Raw genomic sequence first — 23,425 nt, 5'->3', positions numbered from 1 at the left:
AAGCAGGAACACTGGAAATAACAAATGGCAGTTGCTAGCTGATGGTGTTAGAGTAAACATGGCTGCATTGAGCTGTATTCTCACGAGGAATGGACAGCTGGTGTATAGTAGGGTACAGGTTGCAACATGCAGGTACAGTGTGAATAGCACGTGGAAGAAAGATGAAATTGTCTGTTGGGTGAGTCGAAGCAGCTGTTGCTGTCGGGAGCAGTGGAGGTGGGTCACTATGAATAGTTCTGCGGCCAGAGAGAGCAGGTCCATGGTAAGGGCATGCGGTAGAGAGCGGACTCAGGGTGGAAGTGTGTATATGGAAGGTAGACGAAGTGGAGAAGGAGGTAGATGGTGGACCAAGTAGGGGATATGCATCTTACCTGATACGATATCCGGGGTGGCTCAAAGACCGAGTGGTTTGAATCTCAGGTAGGTAAGAGGGACCCAAGCAACTCGGTAACTCCCAGGTAATGACAGGGGAAAGACAGGATGTTCCCTTCAATGCGGCACTTAAATGCGCGGACTCGGCTTAGCCTCTCGGCTCAACCGAGCCTCTGCATATGGTTGGGGCTGCGTCCAATCAGGCGGCGGTGTCTTCAGTGGTGCCTCCAGGCAACCAGGCAGCTCCCACACAAAGGCGCAAAGCACGGTGGACATCTTGTGATGGCCACACCGACTGCTGCTATAGATGGAAAGTGCAGCAGTCGTGGTACCTTTGGAATGAGGGACATGCTTCTTGGTGGAGGGAAACAGGGGAAATATGGGGGGTGAGTGAGGCTGGATGATTCCGGCAAAATGTCAGCATGGATCCAGATAAACAGAGGGGTCCAACAGGGCTGTATCTTGGCCTATGTTGTACAACATTTATCTGGGCAGTTTACCCCTGCGTTTTATTAGTGACAGTGGATGCTGCCCAAAAATTGGGGGAGTTATTATACCTTGTATGCTATATGCCGACAGCATGGTGATGTTTAACCATACCTACCGGGCGCAAGCTAGATTTTTGATGCACTTGATTCATTCGCCATCGAAAATGACTTGTCCATTAACATGGACAAAACTAAAGTCATATCGGTAACTGCAGAGAAGCTAAACCGACCCATTTTCCCAAGACACGGTTGTGTACCTTGTCTTACGTTGAAAAGTATCCTACCTTAGGTTGGAAATGAGTGGCTGTAAGAATGACACCCATATTATAGAGTCAAAAAAGGGGAAGGCCCGGCGACTGATGCATCTGATTGATACATTTGCCAATAGCACAGCGGGCTACTCCATAGAGGGGATAAATATGCTGTATAGACCAAGTTTCTGCCCTACAATATTGTACAGTCTTGAGGCAGTAGCAATGGAAAATTTAAGTTGGCTTGATAAGTTGAAGGGAGCATTCAGGAGAAGGGTTTTGAAACTCTCACCGTCTACCCCAGTAGAGTACCTCAGACTGGAATTGGGTTTTTTCCCATTAAAGGGACTGCTATTGATAAAATAATGTGAATTATTCCTGAAAGCTAATTCCAATCCTAAATGCAGATTATTAATGGTTGCAGGTAGAGATAGAAGGTTTATACTGGGAACACGAGGTGGGGCGTTACCCTCCTCAATAAAAATTTACATAAGACTATAAATTGGTTCCCAGACTTCAAGCGGGGAACAAGTTACGACACTCTAAAATCGATATTTTAGAGGAAGGTTAAAAATTGGGATTGGGTTAACAACTATACCCATTTATCTACCCCACAACTTTATAGATATACCTCTAGTGTTACCCATCTTTACTTAAAGACTCAACTTTACCTCCAACAGTGGCCCAGCCCTGCAGTCTGTAATTTGAGGCTAAGGCTGCGAATTAATCAGCTTCCATTATTGGTATATAAGTGGGCGCTACTTCTGATACCATTGGAATTAAGGACATGCCGCATTTGTAAAGTTCTGGGAAAGATTGAAACCCCCGGGCATGTTTTTATGGAATGTAAAATGATGAGACCAGTTTATATGGGATTACTAGGATAATATGTACACAACTACGACTCGATTGGGACAGAGTCCTTTTGGAGCTACTACCTGAATACAGAGTTCTGGGGTGTACACATTGACATGTACTGGTTGCTGTGGTGTATTGTAAAATTACTCCTGCAGGAGCCCGAGGCTATAAGATAGTATCCATGGACAGCTGCTTTTGGGTTAGTCGGTGTCAGGTAAAGACTCCACATTATGAAATATGAAGGATAGATAGTGTAATTTGGGCTTTTATGAAAGGTGATATAAAAGGTTTTTATCACGTGATTTTATAATTGAGAATCAGGCTTAGGCAATTTTAATAAATTGCTATTGAACATTTGTATTTCTACCGTTTTGTACCCTGGAAGTGTGTGTTTATCTTTGTATTCTTATTTGTATACGTACTTTGTATTTTAAACTTTGATTTTAATCTTATATACTGATTTTAAACTTTTGTAAAGGTTCTTTCTAAACCATATACAAATAAAATAAAATAAAATAAAATAAAAATGCTTCTGCATCAAAGGTACAAAATGAAAGATTTCTTCTGATAGAAGAAGGCAGCTGTGAGTGAGTGAGTTCACTTGGACGTCACTGCTCGAAGACTAGATGGGGCAAAGCAGGGCTAGTTGTTAAACAATAGGGTATTAAGGAGGCCACTAACGCAAAGATGATTATAGTATAGTCTGTTTTCTGGCACTCTAGTAAGCAGACCACTCTTTTAACTAGCACCTGTCATTACATGAAATGGAGCTCTTCCATATATTTGAATATACTAGTTAGCAACGTTTTGAGGTTGGATAACCAGGTGATCAGAGTTCAGACTCTAGATTATAGACTAAAAAAAATAATTATTTGAATGCCGCTGCTCTATAGGGAAGGGGACACCTAAATCTCCCTACCATTAGGATGGCTCTCTTCCTCTTTCACTCCACTCCAGTCTGGCTTACATCCCCAGCCTTCTCCTGGGTGAACGCCTAGGTTTGGGCCTCAAGAGCAAATGCATTGACAACCAGATCTGAAACAAATTTGGGGCACCTGGATAAATGTCTAAATTTAGGATCCAACAGCAAATGAACTGACACCTAGATTTGAAACATAGCATTCAGTGATAAAACGCTCAGATTTGGGGAACCTTGATTAATGGAGAAATTCCTGAATTTGGGACCCAACAGTAAATGAGGTGACAACTAGATTGGAAACATAGAAGTCAGTGATAAAACAATCATATTTGGGGTACCTGGATAAATGGAGAAATGCCTACATTTTGGACTCAACAGTAAATTATGTGACACCTAGATTTGAAACAAAGCAGTCAGTGATAAAACACCCACATTTGTGGTACCTGGATAAATGGAGAAATGCCTACATTTGGGACTCAACAGTCAATGTAGAGACATCATACTTTGCCATACAGCAGTGATTGAAAAACAAATTTGTTGGCTAAAGAAAATGGGTGTGCTTAAGGTAATAAGCGTGGTAGGGCTTTGCTGGAAAACAGTAATTGCTGCACTCCTCACCCAGACCACAATTACCTAGTCAGTCACTGCTGGTTGACGGCAACTGGCTTCACAGGCGAATACGGGAAAACATGGCTTGGCGCTGCTTCTTTGGGAGCTGCCCTTTGTCTTGGGGCCCTTTGCTGATGGCTGCTCGGGCAGTGGCCGCCCTAAGAGTGTGTTGCAAAAGGGCTGGAGGGCCAATCAGGGACTTGGAGGGCAGGAGAGAGGTGGGAGCATGGCCGGAACTAAGGAAATGGCATGGATGGAAAAACAACAGGACAAATAGTGAGCGCAGAGCTTTTTTAAAGCACACAATGCCCACATTTCAAAATTAAAAGCTTACAAGCCCAACAGAAACTTACCTCTGTGCATCTCGAGCTAAAGTGGCTGCAAGCACAGGTGGAGAGAGGAAAGACCCTTGTTATATGATGCAAAGGGCTGCAGGACCAATCAGAGACTTGGAGGGTTGAGGGGAGGCCTGGGCACCACAGGAACAACCGAAATGGCACGGATGGGAAACAATAGGGCAAAAAGCGAGAACAGAACATTTTAAAAGCACACAATGCGCACATTTCAAAATGAAAGGCTTAAATGCCCAGCAGAAATTTACCTGTGGGCAGCTCAAGCTAAAGTGGCTGCAAACACAGGAGGATGCATTTTGGGACTCAGAGTATGGGCTTAATTGTAGGGGAAAACAAAACATTCTATTCCCTGAATGTAGAAGAATAACACATATTGTGACTTGTTTACTGCTCTGATAGGACATTGATACACACAGCAGATTCAAAATAGGCCCGGGCACTGCCATCATATGCCAGTTAGGCCAGTAAATGACAGTTATAGCTTCACACATGAGGTATAATCATGTTATACTACTTACAACTACAAGTGGTGCCATATTATGGCAAATGGAGGCTATTACAAACAGGTTCTTCCATCATATGCCAGTTATTGCCCTACAAGGCATATATAATCATTACATGTGAGGTACACCATTGCATGTCCAGTATTGCTTACAAAAAGACATGCTTAGGGAGTCCTTCAAAGACTGAGGTTCTGTTTTTTCAGACTTCAACTATTCAGCCCAGTTTTCCTTCTTTGTCTCTCTTTTTTCCTTCTTCCTCTCTGCTCTTCTCCTCTTCTGCACGCAATTTGGTGGTTATCATTGATCCTTTGCTTTTCCTCACAGGTGGTCTGAGTGCCACATGTATGCAATCAATGGTGCCAAACGCCCCAAGGAACCTGGCAATGCCAAAGAATCCCCACACTATTCTGATGAGTGGGGATGTGAATAGTAGATGACAGAAGCTCAGGACTGACATTGGTGATATTCAATGCAGTGATGGCGTCATGAAAAAAAGCGACATCGACACCAGGGCTTTCTTTTTTCCTAAGTGGTAAAAAATAAAAACATTATTTCCCTCACGCGACATTTCTCCCTAATGCTGGAGATGTGCCGCTGATCAAACAGGACAGTTCTGTTGTATTCTATCCTACAACAAATAATATTTATTTATTTACATTTTTAAAGCGCTCACACAGCCCACAGGCATCGAGGCGCTGTTACAGGAAATGTTTTTGTTACGTATTTATAACGTGCTTAAACACCCAGAGGTTTCTAAGCGCAGACCCGGGGATCGAACTAGCGCTGCTGCGTGTCGTCTTGCTTTCAAGGCGCGCACGTTGCCACTGAGCTATATGTGTTGTTCCCATACCATATACTGTGTTGGCAATATATAGGTGGAAAAAAATGGATTTATTCATACAGAGCACACACCCTCGTCCTGCGTACACCAAGAGCATCACTACTAATTAGCAATCATTTCAGATTCACTCAATATGTTTGAAAATACAGGTTTAAAAATGTGACTTCAAAATGAGGTGTCCCCGCCAAACTACGGGCATTCGGCTAAAAAGGTGTGCTCGTTTCTGCTTTTATTGAATACATTATTCGTCGGGACCCACTTACATATACTGCGGATACTTGCACGTGTGAATACTCCCATTTCAGGTGCCTAAAAGGGAGCGAGGAGAAGAGAGAACCCACTGACTCGCCAGATGAGAAGCATTGCACGATGGGCGGGGCTATGTGGGTGAGCAGCAGCGGCCAGGAAGTGGCGATACAGGTAGGGATGGGGCACCCAGTTTTCACGAATCCACAAATCCTAGAAACATTCTATAAATACCAATGAAAATGATGCCCTTTTCAACATGATTGCTCAATACACCCCACCTCATCACTCACTCTAATGCGGCTGTAAAACTGCAGCTGTTTCAGGTACTCACTGGTTTCTGGAGTCTCTACTGGGCAGTGGGGTGAATGCCCAGTGGTGGGCAGTGCAACACAGGGGCCAGCTCCCAGGCTGGTCTGCAATTTCCTCGGACAGGTCCCAGGACTTGGCGAAACACGAGCAGAGCCCTAAATGCTCATCACTGGAAGCGACTGTGGTACTACAGGGCATCAAGCGAGGTGATAGTAAAACATATGGAATCCTAGTAGGGCACATCACTGGAAGCCACTGTGGTACTACAGGGCATCAAGCGAAGTGATAGTAAAACATATGGAATCCTAGCAGGGCACATCACTAAATTGGGTTTAATTACATAACGATGTAGCAGTTTATTTCGAGATGAAATATTGTTGCTTCACCTGGAGTCTGCCCTTGGGTAGTAGCGGTGCACGGTATATATGAAATAAGCCCACACATTGTCTGCTATATATGGCCACAGTGCTGCCTGTGCACCCGTATAATGGTGATGAGGCCATTTTGATTCATGAGTCTGACTGGTAAGATCCCTGCGAGTCTGCACAGACTTGCAGGGAGGTTTTGAATCCTGACTGGGATCAGTCTTTCATCTCTCCGTGGTGGCTAGTGAGTATGAAGGAGTATGGGAGCCACATCCAGAGGCAATTCTGCGATTGGTGTGTGTTGCAATAGGTTTCTCATGTATAGTACAGGCGTGTCTCCCCGGTGCATATCTGTTCAGGACTGAGTCGCCTTCCTTGGTTCCCTTTGCCCTCCCATTCACCTCGGTAGATAGTGGGCCCTGGTGTTCACATCCAAAATAGTAACCTATTCTGTCCCCAGTCTTGCCTCTCATCGCTCAAGCAATTTTTCAGGGGCCAACGAAAGGGCCCCTGAAAGGGAAGGAGAACTAGAGGCAGCTAAAAAAAATAAGGGCAGACACCGAAGAATACAAATAATTGTCCATTTGAAAGTTGTTAGGAAAGTTTTGCTTTTTGCCTCTGTCCGCTAGTAACGTCAATGTAGCCCTCCACCCCCACCATATATGCTTTCTATCTTGCTTTTAGCTGATTTTTTTAGGCGAGTAAGGTTCTTTTGCCTCGCTCGGCGGCTTCAATAATTTTGCTTGTTTTGCACTGGTAGGTCCCTATGGCTGCCAGTGAAGGGAAAGGATCTCCGATTGCTTTTCACCTTTGATTACATTGTGGAACAGGGGTCAGCAACTTGTGAATCTCCAGATGTTTTGCACTACATCTCCCATGATCACTCACCATTAACTATGCTGGCTAGGCTGGTGGGATTTGTAATCCTAAACATTTTAAGAGCCAAAGGTTGCAGGGCTCTGTAGTAGAAGAAGTCACCTCTGGTGGAGTCGTTCAGGTTGCAGGGACATATTGCGTTCCTTTTTCTTTTCTCTAAGTAATATTCCAGTTACTTTTGTGATGTGCACTGAATCTTTTTCCCAGTGAATAGTTGTGCGTCTTCATTTATAACACAAGAATGCATTTATGAGTCCCATATGCTCAAAATGGCTGCTCACAGTGGAAGGGTTTTGAAAGAACGTTGGTAGTTCTATTGACTGGTTTACATGGAATTTCAAGATGAATTTCGGTGCAAACCTTGGGTGTGTGCGTAGAACCACCTTATCTTTGTGAACTGTTACGAAGGGGTCTAGAACAGAAAGAGCCTGTAGTTCACTTACTCTCCTAATGGAGGTGATAGCTATTAGGAAAGCAGTCTTAAGAGTGAGGTCTTTAAGAGTTGCCTTGTGCATGGGTTCAAATGGCGAGCCCATGAGTCTGGAAAGTACAACATTTAAGTCCCATCCGGGAGCTGGGTTAGCTATCGGAGGGTGTATTCTCTTTACCCCCTCCATGAAGGCCTTGATAACTGGTATCTTCCACCACGACACTTTAAGTTGGGAAGTGGTGTATGCAGAAAGTGCCGCCAGGTGGACTTTAATGGAATTGAACACTAGACCTGAATCCAGTAAATGGATCAAGTACAGAACAATATGTGTGGGAGAGCAGTCAACTGGGTTGATGCTCTTACCTCTACACCAGATGACAAATCTTCTCCACTTGCTAGAATAGCAGTGGCGAGTATTAGGTTTTCTGGCTTCCCTGAGGATGTCCATACATCTCTGCGGAAGTTGTAGATGTCCAAATTCTATGATCTCAGGAGCAAGGCTGCTAAGTTCATGGTCTGAGGGCATGGATGCAGTGTCCTGCCCTTGTCCTGTGACAGCATGTTGTACGGGCAGGGAAGTTTCACTGGGGGAGATAGGGACATCTCCATCAAGTGCGCGAACCATGGCTGCCGGGCCCACATTGGGGCCACTAGTATCATGGTAACTTGTTCCTGGTGCATCTTGTGCATAACTTTGTTGAGAAGGGGAGTCGGGGAAAGGCGTAGACAAATTTCCCTGACCATTGAATCGACAGACCTTTCCCCTTGGACTGGTTCTGGTGGTACCTGGAGGCGTAACTTTGGCATTGTGAGTTCTCCAGAGTTGCGAACAGGTCTATTTCCGGGAATCCCCATTGCGTGAAGACGTCTAAGATGATGTCTTCGTGCAATCGCCATTCGTACTCTTCGGGCAGGGGGAAGTCTCTGCTGAGTTCGTCTGCTAGCAGATTGAGTTCCCCTGGTACGTGTTGTGACAGTAGGAACATGTTGTGTCTGAGAGCCCACTTCCATATATTCTGGGACAGTTTGGACAGTCCTGGAGAGTGGGTTCCTCCCTGCTTGTTGATGTAGTACATGGCTGTTGTGCTGTCTGTAAGGACCATCACAGTCTTCCCTTGTAAGTGTTCCTGGAAGGCTTTAAGTGCTTTGAACACCGCCAGTAGCTCCAGTAGGTTTATGTGCTTGGACGCTACGCTCGGAGTCCACACTCCGTGAGCAGTCTGATGGGATAGGTGAGCCCCCCATCCTGTGAGGGATGCGTCTGTGGTTAGAGTGGCCTCCACCACGGGTGTGGCAAAGGGTTTTCCTATTATCAGGTTTTCCTTTGTCCACCACCGTAGCGAGAGAACCAAGGCCTGCGAGACCACCACTAGATCGTCCCATTGTCCGCTGGCCTGACACCACTGGCTGTTGAGCCACTCTTGCATTGGGCGCATGCGCAGTCGAGCGTGAGGTACCAAGTAAATACACGACGCCATCATTCCTAGCAAGCGCATCGCTTTGCGCACCGTCACCTCTCGACCTGCCACATATTAGGGGATCTGAAACAGCATGTTTTGGACCTTCTCGTTGGAGGGGAAGACGAGGCCGTGCCTTGTTCGAATTAGAGCCCCTAGGAATTGTTTGACTTGGCTGGGGTCTAAGCTGGACTTCTTCTCGTTGATGGAGAAACCCAGTTGGAACAAAAGGTCTACAGTCTTTTGGGTGTTTGAGAAGCATGTTTCGTAAGAATTCCCTGTTATGAGCCAGTCGTCGAGGTAAGGGTATACTGGGATGGATAACCTGCGCAGGTGGGCCGCTGCCACTGCCAGTACTTTCGTGAATACCCTTGGTGCAGATGCTATGCCGAAGGGTAGCACTCTGAACTGGTAGTGTTTGCCCTCTATCATGAACCTGAGGTATTTTCTGTGCCCTGGCAACATTAAAATATGAAAGTATGCATCTTTCATGTCCAGTGTTGTCATGTAATCTCCCTGTGATAGCAGTGGGACCACTTCCTGTAAGGTCACCATACGAAACTTTTGGGGTTTGACAAACTTGTTCGCTGGGCGCAGATCTAATACAGGGCGCATGGTTAGATCCTTTTTGGGTACAAGGAAGTACACTGAATAAATACCTTGCATTACCTGAGATAGAGGCACGACCTCTATGGCTCCTTTTTCCAGCAGTTGGTCCACTTCTTGGAGAAGGATGGCGAGGTGTTCTGGTGACATGCGGCGTCCCCTCGGGGGTCTGTATATTGGGGAACTGTTGAACTCTATACAGTAGCCGCGGGCTACGGTGGAAAGTACCCAGCGGTCTGATGTTATTCCCTCCCATGCTGGAAGAAAGGATGTTAACCGGCCCCCGACCGGCGTTGCATGGGAGGGGACGCGAATCTTTGCGTCACTTGGTGGTGTTGGTGGGTTGGGAGCCTCTGGGGATGGAACCACGGCCTCTTCCTTTGCCACGGCGTTGACCCCTCTGATTGTACTGGCCGCTATTACCCTGGTAGTTGCTGGCAGAATACTGTTGTTGTTGGTTTTGTTGCTGCGTTGTCCACGAAAAAAGCACTTATTACCAAATCCCCGCCTGTTAGGGGGTTTTGAAATTTGGTCTAAGGTCTTTATTGTGTCAAATTCTTTCTTCGCGTTCTCCAGAGCGTCATCCACTGCTCTCCCAAAGAGGTTGGACTCCTCTATGGGTTTATTAATAAGGGATGCTTGTGTTTCCGCCTTAAATCCGGAATTGCGAAGCCAGACGTGACGCTTCAGTAAAATTCCTTGTACCAAAGTGCGGCCAGCCGTCTCTGCTGCATCGAGGGTATTCTTGACGATGCTTTGATTGACCAGAGAGCCCTCATTAACTGTAGCTAGCAAACAAGTCCTTAGGGGTTCGGGAACTTCTTCGATGTCCTGTTTGAGCTTAGCCCATTGAGCATCGGCGTAGCTTGCCAATAGGGTATTATTATTGGCGATTCTGGTAGAGAATGCTGCAGAGGTGGTGATTCTCTTGGCTAGGGCGTACAGCTTCTTCCCCTCTTTATCTGGGGGTGCCTCGCTGGTAGATAGTGGGACTCCTGCCCTTTTCCTGGTGTTGGTCACGACCAGGGAGTCCGGGATAGAGTGACCCATAATATATAATGGGTCTGATTGAGAGGGAGAGAACAGTTTCGCAATCCTCGGATTGACCCCTCTCACCAATGCAGGAGTGGAAAGAGAAGGTGTAATACGTCTCTTAACTGAGGCGAGGATGGGTATAATTTGGCTAGTGGGGGGGTTTTCCTTGATAATCCTCTCCACAAAATCGGTGTCTGGGGTGATTTCCCCAGTTTCAATTTCGAAATGTGCTGCTGCCTTCTTCAGCAGTGCATTGAAGGTGGGTTGATCATCGACAGGCGAAGGGTTCCTGACTGGTGTAGTTTCAGTAGACCTGATGACTATACTGCTACTGCCTGTGTCTCTCGACCTAGCCGGTGACTGCCAGGGATTTGGGTCGCCCTCGCCTGTGTCCTCCTGGAATCCCTCCTCACATAGGTTAGTTTCCTCGTGAAAACCTTCCTCATCTTGTTGGTCTTCAACATAGGTGAACTCATCTTCCTCCTGGAAGAAGGTATCTTCCTCAGTGGGATTGTGAGAGTATATGTCCTCCTGTATGGGGTCCTCCTGTATGGGGTTATAAAACTTCTGGTATTTAGCCCTGGGACTCTCCAGGGGTGCCTCCCTTGGTCTCTCGGGTGTCCTGTCTTCTGGGTTGGACATTAACCTGTCTAGTTTATCCATGCAGGTCTGGAACCTTTCAAAGGTCGACTGAGGTTGGCCAGGACGGTCTGGGAATGAAAAAGGAGTTTCTTCCTCCTGTAATTGTCTGGTTCTGTCCCATAACGTCAAAGAAAGAGAGCCTTCGCCTTCTGAGTAGCCTTCTCGCTGGCTAGGGCCTTCTGTCGGCGTCGGGAACTGGCCCGATCTGTTTCCCGGCGCTTTCGGCGTATCTTTGGCCTTGTGCGCGGTTTTCGGCGTCTCACTCACCGTACGTCTCTGGCCGTCCTTAGAAGCTATGCGCACGAGGCTTTCGGCGATCATTCTCTCTTCCGAGGGATCAGTCGCCGTCGCGCTATGTAACGTCGAGCCTTTGGTCGTCGAGTCCTTGCTCGTCGAGTCCTTGCCCGTGTTGGCAACGTGAGCGCTCTTGCGATGCGCGTCGCCGGAGGTTTTGGTGTTAGCGCCCTTATTTTTAGAATGCCCAGTCGCCTGTCGCGGAAGTGGTGGCGGGGAGGGCTGACGACCCTTACGGTCGGCGGAAGACGCCGGTGGGCCCGGCGTCCCCGTTGGTGCTTTGGCTGCCCTCGACTTCGACGAATGTGAGCGTAAACGCTCCTTTGAGAGGTCTACAGCCTCCGTTACGGGGGCCGTGTAGTCACTGTCCTCATCACACTCGGCGGCGGCGGCAGCGGGCGAGGAGTCAGGCCTAGACATGGCGTAGGCCACCCACCTTTTGACCCAGCGGTCTTTTAGAGTTTTGGGCTTTAGTAATTTACAGGCCGCACAGCCGTCCTCCTGGTGATCGAGGGGTAAGCAACGGTTGCACCGTTTGTGCTTATCCTTCCAGGTATATTTACCCTTGAAAAGCGGGCAAAACCTAAATGGCGTCCTCTCCATAGCTGAGGGCAATAAGTGTGACTACGACCTCGAAAGAGAGAGAGGGGAAAGAGAAAGGCATTCTTAAAGAGAAGAAAGAAAGACCACAAAACCCCACTCTCCCTACTGTGTATGGCTGGCGAGGCCTGGCCACGTGTTCGGCAGCGCCGAAGGATCCCCTCCGCTCGTCCTTCCGTCGAAGATCTTGCTCGGCGGAGAAACAGCTCTGCGTCGAGGGAGGGATCTACATTATTGATATTAATAACAAACGACCAAAGGTCGAAGAAACTATTTGGCAATGTCTCTCGAGGAGCTCCGCATAAAGGGGACCAGTAGCTGGGCGTAAAAAAACAATCTGAGGGACCTCGACGCGTGAGGGATTGTGGGTACAACGCACATCGCTATAGGGATAGTGTTACAGACACGCCTTGTCGACGTCCCCTTTTCGACTATGAAAAACAAAATGCAATACTCCGCAGTGACCACTGGATGTCGGACCTATGCACAGCATGTGATTCTAAGCAGATTAACAAACATCAGAAATATATATATTTTTAAAGATTTTTATTCAACAGGTCATTTGATTTACAAATCGAAAACCTTTAACCCTTCCCACCGTTTAGCAGTACTCTCATCGAGATCAACCCTCATCGCTAACCAATTTTAGTCTTTTTGCAGCTTATTATCCTAGTCCCTGCTCCTCTTCTACGGTCCTTCTAAATCCGATGTCTCCAATTTCTTAAAAATTATGATTACAAGCTTTACCAGGGCTATGTTGATTTTGATTTTCTCTCCTTCAATCAAAATTTTCCACCCGTCACTCAGACTTCTGGTTGAATAGCTTCTAAGAATGTCTCCTAAACACTGCTCACGTTCGTTCCTTAAAGCCTGACAACTTAGGTTAAGATGTTTCAAACACCTCATTTCGCCCGGGAGTTTACACAATCTACACCCTGTTCCTCTGGGCATGATGTTTCTTCTTTGGAGTATTTCTCCAGTCGGGAGAACATTAAGTCTATATCTCATCAGGACTGACCTAAAGTACCAGTTTGGGAACAATGTCAGGTATCCTGGTAGCTGGTTCAACTTCCGCAGCTGTGCCCAGAATTCCTCATAGTTCTTGTATTTCCCGTTATGGTCTTGAGTTTCTATCCAGTCCCTTATATACAACTTTTTTTGTTTTATCTGGATTTTTTAGTAAGTCTTCCTCCGTTTCGTTCAAGTTTTTTAGCATTACTTGACAGCTTTCTTGCCATTCCGCTAACACTATGTCTGTTTGTTCGTTCAAAGCCTTTTTCAGAACGCTGAATCCTCCACATACGTTCTCTTCCAAACATTTACGGTAGAACGACATTTTCTTCCAGTCAGCTATGACTTTCAGCGATGTTAGTGCCATCTCTCTCTGTATTAGCTGAATTGGGACTGATTTGGGGAGTTGGAGTACTTTCCGCCAGAACAGACCCTCCAGGGTCAGCCATATTTGTGCCGGGAAAGAAGTTGACGTTTCTGCTCCATAGGTTAGTATTGGTACGGCCTTCATCCTGTAAAATTTTACCAAAGGAATTGTGGTAAACCTGCAGTATCTTTTAAGTAAGATTTTCCCTTGTGCCGCTAAATTAATTGCTTTTCGTCTTAAACTATCGATTCTGGGGGGCTTTGCTTTTGATGTTATTGATGCAGTCTCCCAGATATATAAACGAGTTACTTTCAGAATTTCTTTTCCTTTTAGGGTCCATTCTGTCTTTTTGTTTTTACAGTTTTTCCTCCCTTGGGGGAACCTCATTATCCTTGATTTTTCTGGGTTAATTATCAAATCGTTGTCCTCCACATAGGACTGCAATGATGTTAGTTGTCATTGCAGTCCTATTGGAGTCTTATCTATCAAAACGATGTTGTCTGCATATAGCAGTCTCCCTATTGGTGACCCTGCTACTTTTGGCGGAAAGCTGCGCGTAAGGACGAAAGCGTCTCCAATGTCTGAGGTGAATTGGTTGTATGTTTCAACCCCCGGTTGATAGAGATTTGATCAGTTAATATTCCTGTTTTGTCCAGCCTTACTCTGATACTTGTTTCCAGATAAAGATCTTTGATATTCTCCAGCAGGACCTGTGGGCACACCTCCTCTCAAGTTTGTCCCACAGTTTCTCTCTTTTTATCGTATCAAAGGCCTTCCCTGCGCCGTCCAGGAGGGCAATTGGTCTATAGTTGTCGGGAGATGTTCCCAACCCTTTTTTAAAAATGGGGACAACCACTGCTGTTTTCCAGGACTCCGGGATTTTTTCAGTTTGAAGCACATATTTAAAAAGCTGGTGCAGGAACCATGCCCATTCCGTTGTATTACTTTTTAGTATGGTGTTTGTCAACCCATCGGGTCCCGGGGCTCTTGAGTTTTTTAACTTCTTCAATATGCTTTCAATTGCCTCTGTGCCGATGTCTAATGTTTCCATCCTTGTATTTTCCAAGGGTCTACCTTGTGATGGGTTCAGGCTTTCCTCTTGCTGTTGCCTGTAAAACTCACACCAAATAGTAGCACTTATCGGGTTCGAAGGGGACACATCTCGTCCTATGTCTGTTTCATTAATGATTGTCCAAATTTCTGCCGGGTTTTTTTATATTATTCTGGTCAACATTCTCTCTGCGTCTTGGCATTGTTTTCTTGTGTAAGCATAACCAGTTACGATATCGTTGTTTCAAATTTTGGATATCTTTACTGTTATCCGCAAACTGGGTCTTATTTAGGCAAGTAATATTTTTCTTCAAGGTTTTTTTTCCTTTTCCATACCATTCTGTCATAGCAATGAGGGTGGACCTTAGTCAGTTGATTTTTACTATTTTTGCCAACCGCTCTATAACCTTTAAAGATCGGAATATAATCGATCCTTTGTTTTTTTCGGGTCGATTCCAGCTCTGCAATTAAATCTTTTAATTTGCAATTTAACCCTTTAAGGTTCTCCAGTCTTATGTTAAGTTTTATTCCTCTTCCTGATGTCAATATGTCATGCTTATAAGTGACAATCTTATTGTTGCTGATGTTTCTGCAAGTTAGTTGCATCAGGTTATGGTCACTGGCGATGGTTACGATCACTTCCAGCTTTAAGATTTCCATCGACAAATTACTCGATGTACATATGTAATCCAATACTTTGTTTGTTTGGGTCCCCTTCCATGTTGCTTGAGCCGGGACATCCCCTTGGATCATTCCATTCAGTATTATACAGTCCCTTGATTGTATCATTTCTCTCCACCTTACTCCTCTTTTTCCTTTTGCTGTTAATGATGCCAAGTCGTGTAATATGGGCAAATTACCTTAATCTATGCATGCACAATTTAGATCTCCCACCATTATGCAAAGTGGATCTATCCACTTTTCTCGCTGTTCATCCAATAGGCCTGCTATTTGTTCTGGGAAATTCTCATTGAGTTGGCTTAAAGGATTCCAATACAGGTTCAACAGGATCAGAACTCTTGGTTTGGCCGCTTTTATCTTATCCAGATGAATAACCACCATCTGAAAGAAGGGGGATGGGTGCCTGATCTCCACCACCCTCCAATTGAAGTCATTTTTTATTGCGACCAAGAGGCCTGACATTGGACGACCTCTAATTCCTTTTGTCGCTGGATTGAGTATCACTAAATATCCTTCGAGCATTGGAGGTTGTTGTAACCAAGTTTCTTGTAAACATAAGAGTTTCAATTCCTCTTTTTGAAGTTCTCCTCTGGTGAAGAGATGGCTAAAGCCTCTTGTATTCCAACTTCCCAGGGACCAATAGCCCTCACTTTCAATCTCTGTATGTTATTGGATATCCATTTTGTCCGCCAGTAGGTTCTTTAATCATTTCCATCTTGCAGCTTCGTTTTTGTCGTTGGCTCTTGATTTTTCCTGTGTTTGCTTCAGAGTGTCATTGTTATGACTTATTCTCGGTGGTGACCTCTAATTTTTCCAATATTTGGGTTCTTGCTTATTGCTTAGCCTGGGTGAATGTTCTTTTTGTTCTATTAGTGTCTCAGCACTTTCTTGAAGATCAAATCCCATAGGTCTTAACTGGTGAGCTTCCGCCAAGAGCAATTGTCTGACCAGGTTTGATACTGTGTGTAAAATCACTTTATCGGTACATGCTTCGTTAACAAATTCTACAATGGCTAGGTCATTAGTTGTTATTAACCTTAAGGCCGGAACATGATGTAACAGTCGGATTACGTTCGCCCTGTTTAGTATCAACCCATCATCAAAGTGTAATATGCGCTACAAGATAAGACCGGGTTTTCTCTCGGTCCGGTTGTTATCAGGATTTGCGCGTTTATGGTGTTGGTGTAAGGTTTCCACCTGGTTTGCGTCCAGTGCTTTCTCCTTCTCTTTTGTCACTGGTTTATTACCAGGAAACTGTAATACGGGCTCTGAACTCTTTCTTGATGTCCAGTCCCTCGGGGGAGAGTTGTCCAGCTCTTGGCCCTGCGCCTCTTTCCCAGAGTAATTCTTTATTGAAGGCTCTCCTGTTTTTTTTTGGAATCCTATACGAACCGGCCGTTCCGTAAATTGTGAATCAGTGTCAGCTCTTCTACCCTTTCTCCTTTCTTGGGTACGGTTAGTTGTTTCTTCATCCTCCCCTCACTCTCAGTGATCCCTGAGCTCTCCTCCATTACACATTCTTCATTGATTGAGTGCTTGTCCTTAGGTTCTTTCACCCAAAGCCTTTCCTCATCTTCGGATTTTGAATACGTTGAGAGGTCCATTAGATATGGCTCTGAACACTCGTCGTCACCAAACTCTGGTATTACATTTTGCTTAGTGTTCTGTTCTGGCCTGACCTTTTCTTTTGGATTTTGATAAATGCCCTGCTTTGGTTAGAGTTTACTTTTTGAGCTAATGTTTGGTTTTTTTGCTTTTTCTCTGGCACAGGATTATTCCTCTCATCAGCTTTTTTTTTACTCTCTGTCCCGCCCGCTTTCTTCTGTATTGTGAAACCTGCTTGGTTTTTATTTCTAGCATTGGGGGTTCTTTTCTTAAATAACTCCTTTACATCTCTATTGAGTTTTGGTTTGCCATTGGTGGCATTATCGTTTAGGGCTATTTTATTAGCCACCTCTTCTGATATATTTACAATCTGCTCCTTGTCTTTATTCACTGCTTTTTGGGTTTTACTGTGTTGGCAACTGCAGGCAGTCATGTTTTACTGGTGGGCTTCGTCTGTTTCGACTCCTATGATTTCCGGATCGTTTACATGATTTGGGTCCCATGACTCATTTACTGGAAGTCCCCGGGCAGTCCTGGCCTCTTGGTTTCTCTGTTCCCCCCCCTCCCTTGTCGTACAAGGTTTCTCCTTGTTTGCAGTATTTACTCTCACAGGAACCCATCTGGGTCTGGGGATGATTTCTAGAGTTGGCTCTTGAGTTCTCAACCCCACCTCCTTGTTGGTTTCTTGTCTAATTGCTTTGGAGCCCTCCAGCTCTATTCTCTGGCTCTCAGATGGAGGTTCACTCATCAATGTATTTTCTCCTCTCATTACCTCTTTTCCAAGGTCACTTTTTCTTCTGGCTTCCTTCTCTTTTAATATCGGTTCAATTATGTCATGCAGGAGCTGCGAGACGTTTGCAGTACTACTGTCCAAGTTACTTTGTATTGCTGTTATAAACCCCTCCATGAATATTGTTTTGGAATGGACCATAGCAATCAGAGTTGATTGATCGTCCAGTGTTTCTGCAATCTCTTCGTATAATTTCATGAAGGGGGCCAGAATTGATGTCATTGTTGCCACTAGCAGAAAGTTTTCTTCTTCAGACCTGCCTGCTCGCTTACCGGGTTCGTTTGCAAATGACCTCATTTTTGCAGCCCCTTAATTCTCCGTGCAATCCTGATCATCACCCCTTAAGTCCGTTGTCTGAGTGGCCTGTGTTATGTTCTTCCCCAAAGGATCCTGGTGAGTATTTTCCAATTCTCAGTTGTCTTCTATGGCTGCTTTCTCCATATTTAATGAGGTCTCCAATAAAATTTTGTCTATTTCTTCAGCGTTACCTCCCGCTCTTGTATGCAGGGATATCCCTAGCATTCCCTGGTGCTGCTGTTTGCCAAAAGGGAATCTGGTTACCAGTTGATCATTAATTGGTATTACGGGTTTAAACAAATTAGCTGTTTTGATGTTTGCTGCACTCTGATGTCCATCGAAATTCATTGTCAGCCCCATTTTGTAGGGTCTCCATGTGTTGGTATCGACATCCCGGCCTTCTCTTCGGGCCGCAAGTTTTGTCCTTTTTTACTGTGTATCTTAAAGGTGGGCTTGCCAGTTCCTTATCTTGCATCCTGGATGAGTTTGTTGATGATAACTCATGTTCCGCATCTTGTGAGTTTTTACGACTTTTGTAAAGCAACCTCCTGTTGGAGATTTGGTTTTCAACCATGTTCTGGTACCTTTGTGTAATTGTCCTTAATTGTTTCAATCTGTCTGTTTGCAGTTTTTTCTTGCCGTATCTGCGGGTATGTTACCGGTCTTGTTGGTTCCTGGGGATTCGCTGCGATCTTTGTCTGCCCTGCTTCTTTTGTAAATGGGGCTAAAACCCGTTCTAGACAACCCTCCGGTTGTTGCTGTTGCGGTATAGTCTCTACGTCCGTCCCTGGCTCACCCACCATAGGATCCCTAGATTCCATTACCTCCTCTATGTTCAGTTCTGTGGGCAAGTTATCAATATATTGGTGTCATGATTCCTGCCCCTCATGTCCCCAGCCCTCCAGGATGTCAGGCTGGAGCCAGGCCACGATCACCTACATGGCCCTCAAGGGCCTCTCCATCCCTCCAAAGACCCACTTGGAGTCAGACTTGGCGCTTGTGGCACCAGACTCACTCACTCCCATAGGATAACATTGGGGATTGGACTTGTAGTGCATTGATGGGGACAAGATGGATGCCCCCACATATTTCTGTTCCCAGAACTGCATGTGCAGTCTAGTCTTTTGGGTGTGGTTCAGCCCAGAGACACCTGGGATACCCAGAGACTATTTAAGCCACGCCCAGGCTGAGGAACATGCTTTGTGTTTTCTGCACCTGCAGCGTGACACTCACCGTGTTTGGATCGGTCTCCAGTAGGCCTGCATCTTTCTTCTGCGCTCAGCTCCTCCAAGAACAAGAACACCGTTAGGAACAGCCTTACCTTGAGGTGCTTCTGCCCATCATTCATCGCTTCTTCTGTTCTGCGGGCATCTTCGGCGGTGTCATCCCATCCCGGCACACCGCTTCCTAAGGAAAAGGGAAAAGAATGGAAAAAGGCATTAGTAAGCATTCAGCAAATCTTCGCTTATTTTTAAAGACTGTACGAGCTTCAAACGCTTACCTGAATCCCAGCCGCTCAGGGGGAACTCTGTCTCCAGAACTTCTCATCCATCTGCAAGAGGGAAAAGACCCTCCAGGTTAGCATGGAAACATCTAGAGGCGCCGCATACCGCGCTTACTCACTGCATTTCTTCTTCATAACCGGCATCCACGCTGAAAATGTCGCCGCACCTAAAAGACACAGAAAAAGAACTCAGTTCAATACAAATACGAAAGGGTCGCATCGCGCATCGCGCTCTCACTCACCTTCAGCGCTACTCATCTCAGCAGCACGTTGCCATCCCCGGACGCCGGCCCTCATCTAAGGAAGGAAAGGAACGAAGTTAAAGAACTGTTCAAAAGACTCATTATACTTACCTGTCGGACTCTTGCCAGTGAAGTAACTAGGCAGAAACGAGCCCGCATCAATCAACGCGCCCCTGCGCCGAAAGCAGGACGGGGAGCACACTTTCCAAGAAAACAAAGTGAGCTGTGGATCAAAGGCCTGGCCTGGTTGGACCCCGGGGAAGAAGGTTTTCAAGCACACAGAGACAATAGGGAGTTAAACTCTACCAATCCTGTGTTTCAGGCCCAGTCTCCAGTCGAGTAGACTCCAGGGAAGGGTTCGAGGTCGTAAGAGGTCAGAACAGGCTGAGTGACTTCCCCGTGGATACCAGGTGAGCATTACAATTTGGGCCGTACTTGCTCCAATGGTAACTTGGATGTTAAAGGGGCAGCTACTTAGAGGTTTAGAGCTATCTTGCTTAGCCTCCACTGTTTCCGCCTCCGCCGCCCATGATGGTCTCGAACAGGCAAGTTCTTGGCCCCTCTCCATCCCCCAATTTAGGGCCGGGTCTTTAGTCAATTTCACTGTACTTGCTATCAACGGTGACTCGACCGGATATACCTCGCCACCCTGTGGCGGTATCGTCCGTGTTGACATATCCTCCTGTGAACAATGGATTTCATGTGACATCTTACCTTCTGTTCGTGCTTATTTGGTCCTTAAGCTCACTGCTAAATTTCACTGCCACCTGACACCGGACACTCAGACACACTCCGCTACACTCCGCTTGACTTCTGGTGTTTGTATGTCAGCGGACGTAGGGAGGTCGAATGTTTGGTTGCCAGGTGTTGCCAGCAATGTCACGGTAGAAAGACTCTGTTCCGTTCCAGGGATCAGAAAGAAAGGTTCCTCAATGCTGCTTCAGTGCTGCTGCTGCTTCCTGTAGCCCAATGCTGCAAAGTCAAAAGTGCTCGGAGAAAAACGCAAAGTCTGCGGCCACACTGGACACTCAGACACACTCTGCTACGCTACGCTTGATATGATATGATATGATATGGTATTTGTAACGCGCCTATACACAAGTGTTTCAAGGCGCGACGAGGCAGGGAGGGAGGGAAACAAGGGGAAGACAGACAAACGATCCTACTAGGCCAGGTGTCATTCAGATCGTGCAAGTGCAGAGGTAAGGGGAAAAGGAGAAAGTGCAGGGGGAGGAGGTGGGGGGGAAAGTGCAGTACAAGGTAAGTAGCGTAATAAAATAATAAATAATAAATAATAAATAAAAGGGCCAGCTGGTGGCAAGTGCGAGGTAAGTGCAGAGCAAGTGCTGGGAAGGGGGCTGTAGGGATGCAGTGACAGTCCCACAGTGCAGGAGGAGCCAGGGAGGCAGTGCAAGTGGAGAGTGGCTGGGCCCTGGACCGAGGTCACAGAGTGGCCCAGATGCAGGTTTAGTGCAGACTTCAGTGGGGAGTTTAGCAGGTTTAGCCAGGGAGAGGGAGAGAGAAGGCAGAAGCGAAGAGGAAGGTTTTGAGGTGCTTCCGGAACCGGAGATGGTTCTCCTCAAGTTTCAGGGAGGCAGGAAGGCTGTTCCAGAGGGAGGCCCCTGCTGCGGAGAGAGATCTACCCCCAGCTCGTTGCTTCGAGAAGCGGCTGACCATGAGGGAGTTGGAGACGGATGAGCGAAGGGCTCGTGAAGGCAGATATTTAGGAAGAGAGAGTTGAAGGTATTTAGGCCCCAGGCCCCAGAAGGCCTTGTGGACAATGCAGAGGGTTTTGAACTTAATCCTCGCAGCCACTGGGAGCCAGTGAAGAGATTTCAGTCCTGGAGAGATACGGTCCCTGGGCTTGAGGCCAAGGACAAGTCTCGCAGTTCTGTTCTGGATAAGTTGCAGAGGGCGGAGAGTGGAGGCAGGCAGATTAAGATAGAGGCTGTTACAGTAGTCCAGCCTTGAGAGAACCAGGGCTCGGGAGACAGTGAGCTTCTGGGGGAAGGAGAGGAAGGGAAGAATACCTCTGAGGAGGTGCAGCTGGTAGTGTGACTTCTTAGAGACGTCAGATATATGAGGAGAGAAGGAGAGTGTGGAGTCGAAGATGACCCCGAGGTTTTTAGCTTTGCAGGTAGGGGCAGGAAGGGGGCCAAGGGAGGCCGGCCAGAGAGCTGCAGGAAAGGAGGGAGTGGGTGTGCCGATGAGTAGAATCTCAGTCTTACTGGCGTTAAGGCAGAGGTCATTGGCGGCACACCATTCCTGGATAGCAGACAGACAGTCGGAGATGAGGGAAGGAGAGGAGGAGGCCGAGGGTAGCCTGAAAATGAGCTGGGTATCGTCCGCATAGCACTGAAAGTGGGGGCAGAGAGCGGCGATGCGGTGGGCAAGGAGTGCCAGATACTGGTTGAAAAGCCAGGGAGAGAGGTTGGATCCCTGGGGGACACCACAGGTGGAGAAAAAGATGTCAGAGAGGAAGGAGCCCATTTGGACCTGGGAGGGTCGACCGGAAAGGAAAGAGGTCAGCCATGCCAGAGACTGACCAGTGATACCCAGGTTATCACGGAGACGGTTGAGCAGGATGGCATGGTTGACAGTGTCAAAGGCAGAGGAGAGATCAAGCAGAATGAGAACACAGGGAGTGTTGGAATCGAGGTTCAGGAGCAGGTCCTCACGGATGTTCAGGAGAGCAGTTTCCGTGCTTCTGGCCGCTCTGAAGCCGGATTGATGGTCATGAAGATTACCAACATATTCAGCATGGAGGTTAAGCTGGGAGATGGCCAGTTTCTCCAGGAGCTTGCCCAGGAAGGGAGTAATGGAGATTGGGCGATAGTTGGCCGGGCAGGAGGGGTCGGAAGAGGGTTTCTTGAGGAGGGGGTGCACAAGGGAGTGCTTGAGGGGGGATGGGAAGACTCCAGAGGCGAATGAGTGGTTGCAAAAGTCAGCTAGGGCAGGAGCCAGGGAGTCGATGTGGTCCTTGATGGTTTTGGAGGAACAGGGGTGAACCTGTTTAGACGAGGCTTTCATAGATCGGACTTGTCTGGAAACCTCATCAGCAGAAAAAGGTGGAAAAGCAGAGAAGGAGGGCGGAGGGGTGGCTGCAAGAGAGCAAGAGGAAGAGCCGGGAAGAGAGGGAGGGAGGAGAGAGGAGGAGAGCGAGGACAGGATGTCCTGAGTTTTTGAGATGAAGTGCGAGGCCAGTGCAGTGCAGAGGGCCTGGGAGGGGACAGGAGAGGTAGAGACTGCAGCAGGGTTGGCCAGCTCCTTGCAGATTTTAAAGAGTTCGGCCGAGTTGTTAGATGCCTCAGAGATGCGGGCTTGGATAAGGGCTCTCTTCTTGGTGAGAACGGAGAGCCGGTATTGCCTTTGGAGCAGGCGGCAGGCCAGTTTGTCAGAGGATGAGCATGAAGCACGCCATTTCCTCTCTGCCACCCTGCACTTGCGTTTTAGGGAGACGAGATCCGAGTCATACCAGGAGTTACATTTGGCTTTGGGCTTCAGGCGGATTCTCATGACGGGGGCAAGGATATCGAGAGTATCAGATATAGAGGAATAGAGCATGGAGAGGGCTGTGTCAGGGTGGGAGTCAGCCAAGGGGGGAGAAGGGGGCGAGAAGGTAGCAGCGAAAGCCTCAACTGACACACGCTTCATGGGTCGGATGACCGAGAAGGTGGGTGGCAGTGAAGAGGGTGGCTTTGCCTGTGGGGTAGGGAGGGAGAGGTGGGAGGATAGGAGAAAGTGATCGCTCCAAGAGAGAGGAGTGGAGAGAGGGAGGGAGAGGGGAAGGTCAGAAGAGATCAGAGCATCAAGAGTGTGCC

Source organism: Ambystoma mexicanum, chromosome 6q, assembly GCF_040938575.1.
Source record: "Ambystoma mexicanum isolate Mex_15411 chromosome 6q, UKY_AmexF1_1, whole genome shotgun sequence".
Classification (NCBI taxonomy): Eukaryota; Metazoa; Chordata; class Amphibia; order Caudata; family Ambystomatidae; genus Ambystoma; species Ambystoma mexicanum.
Note: the sequence above shows the minus strand (reverse complement) of the source record.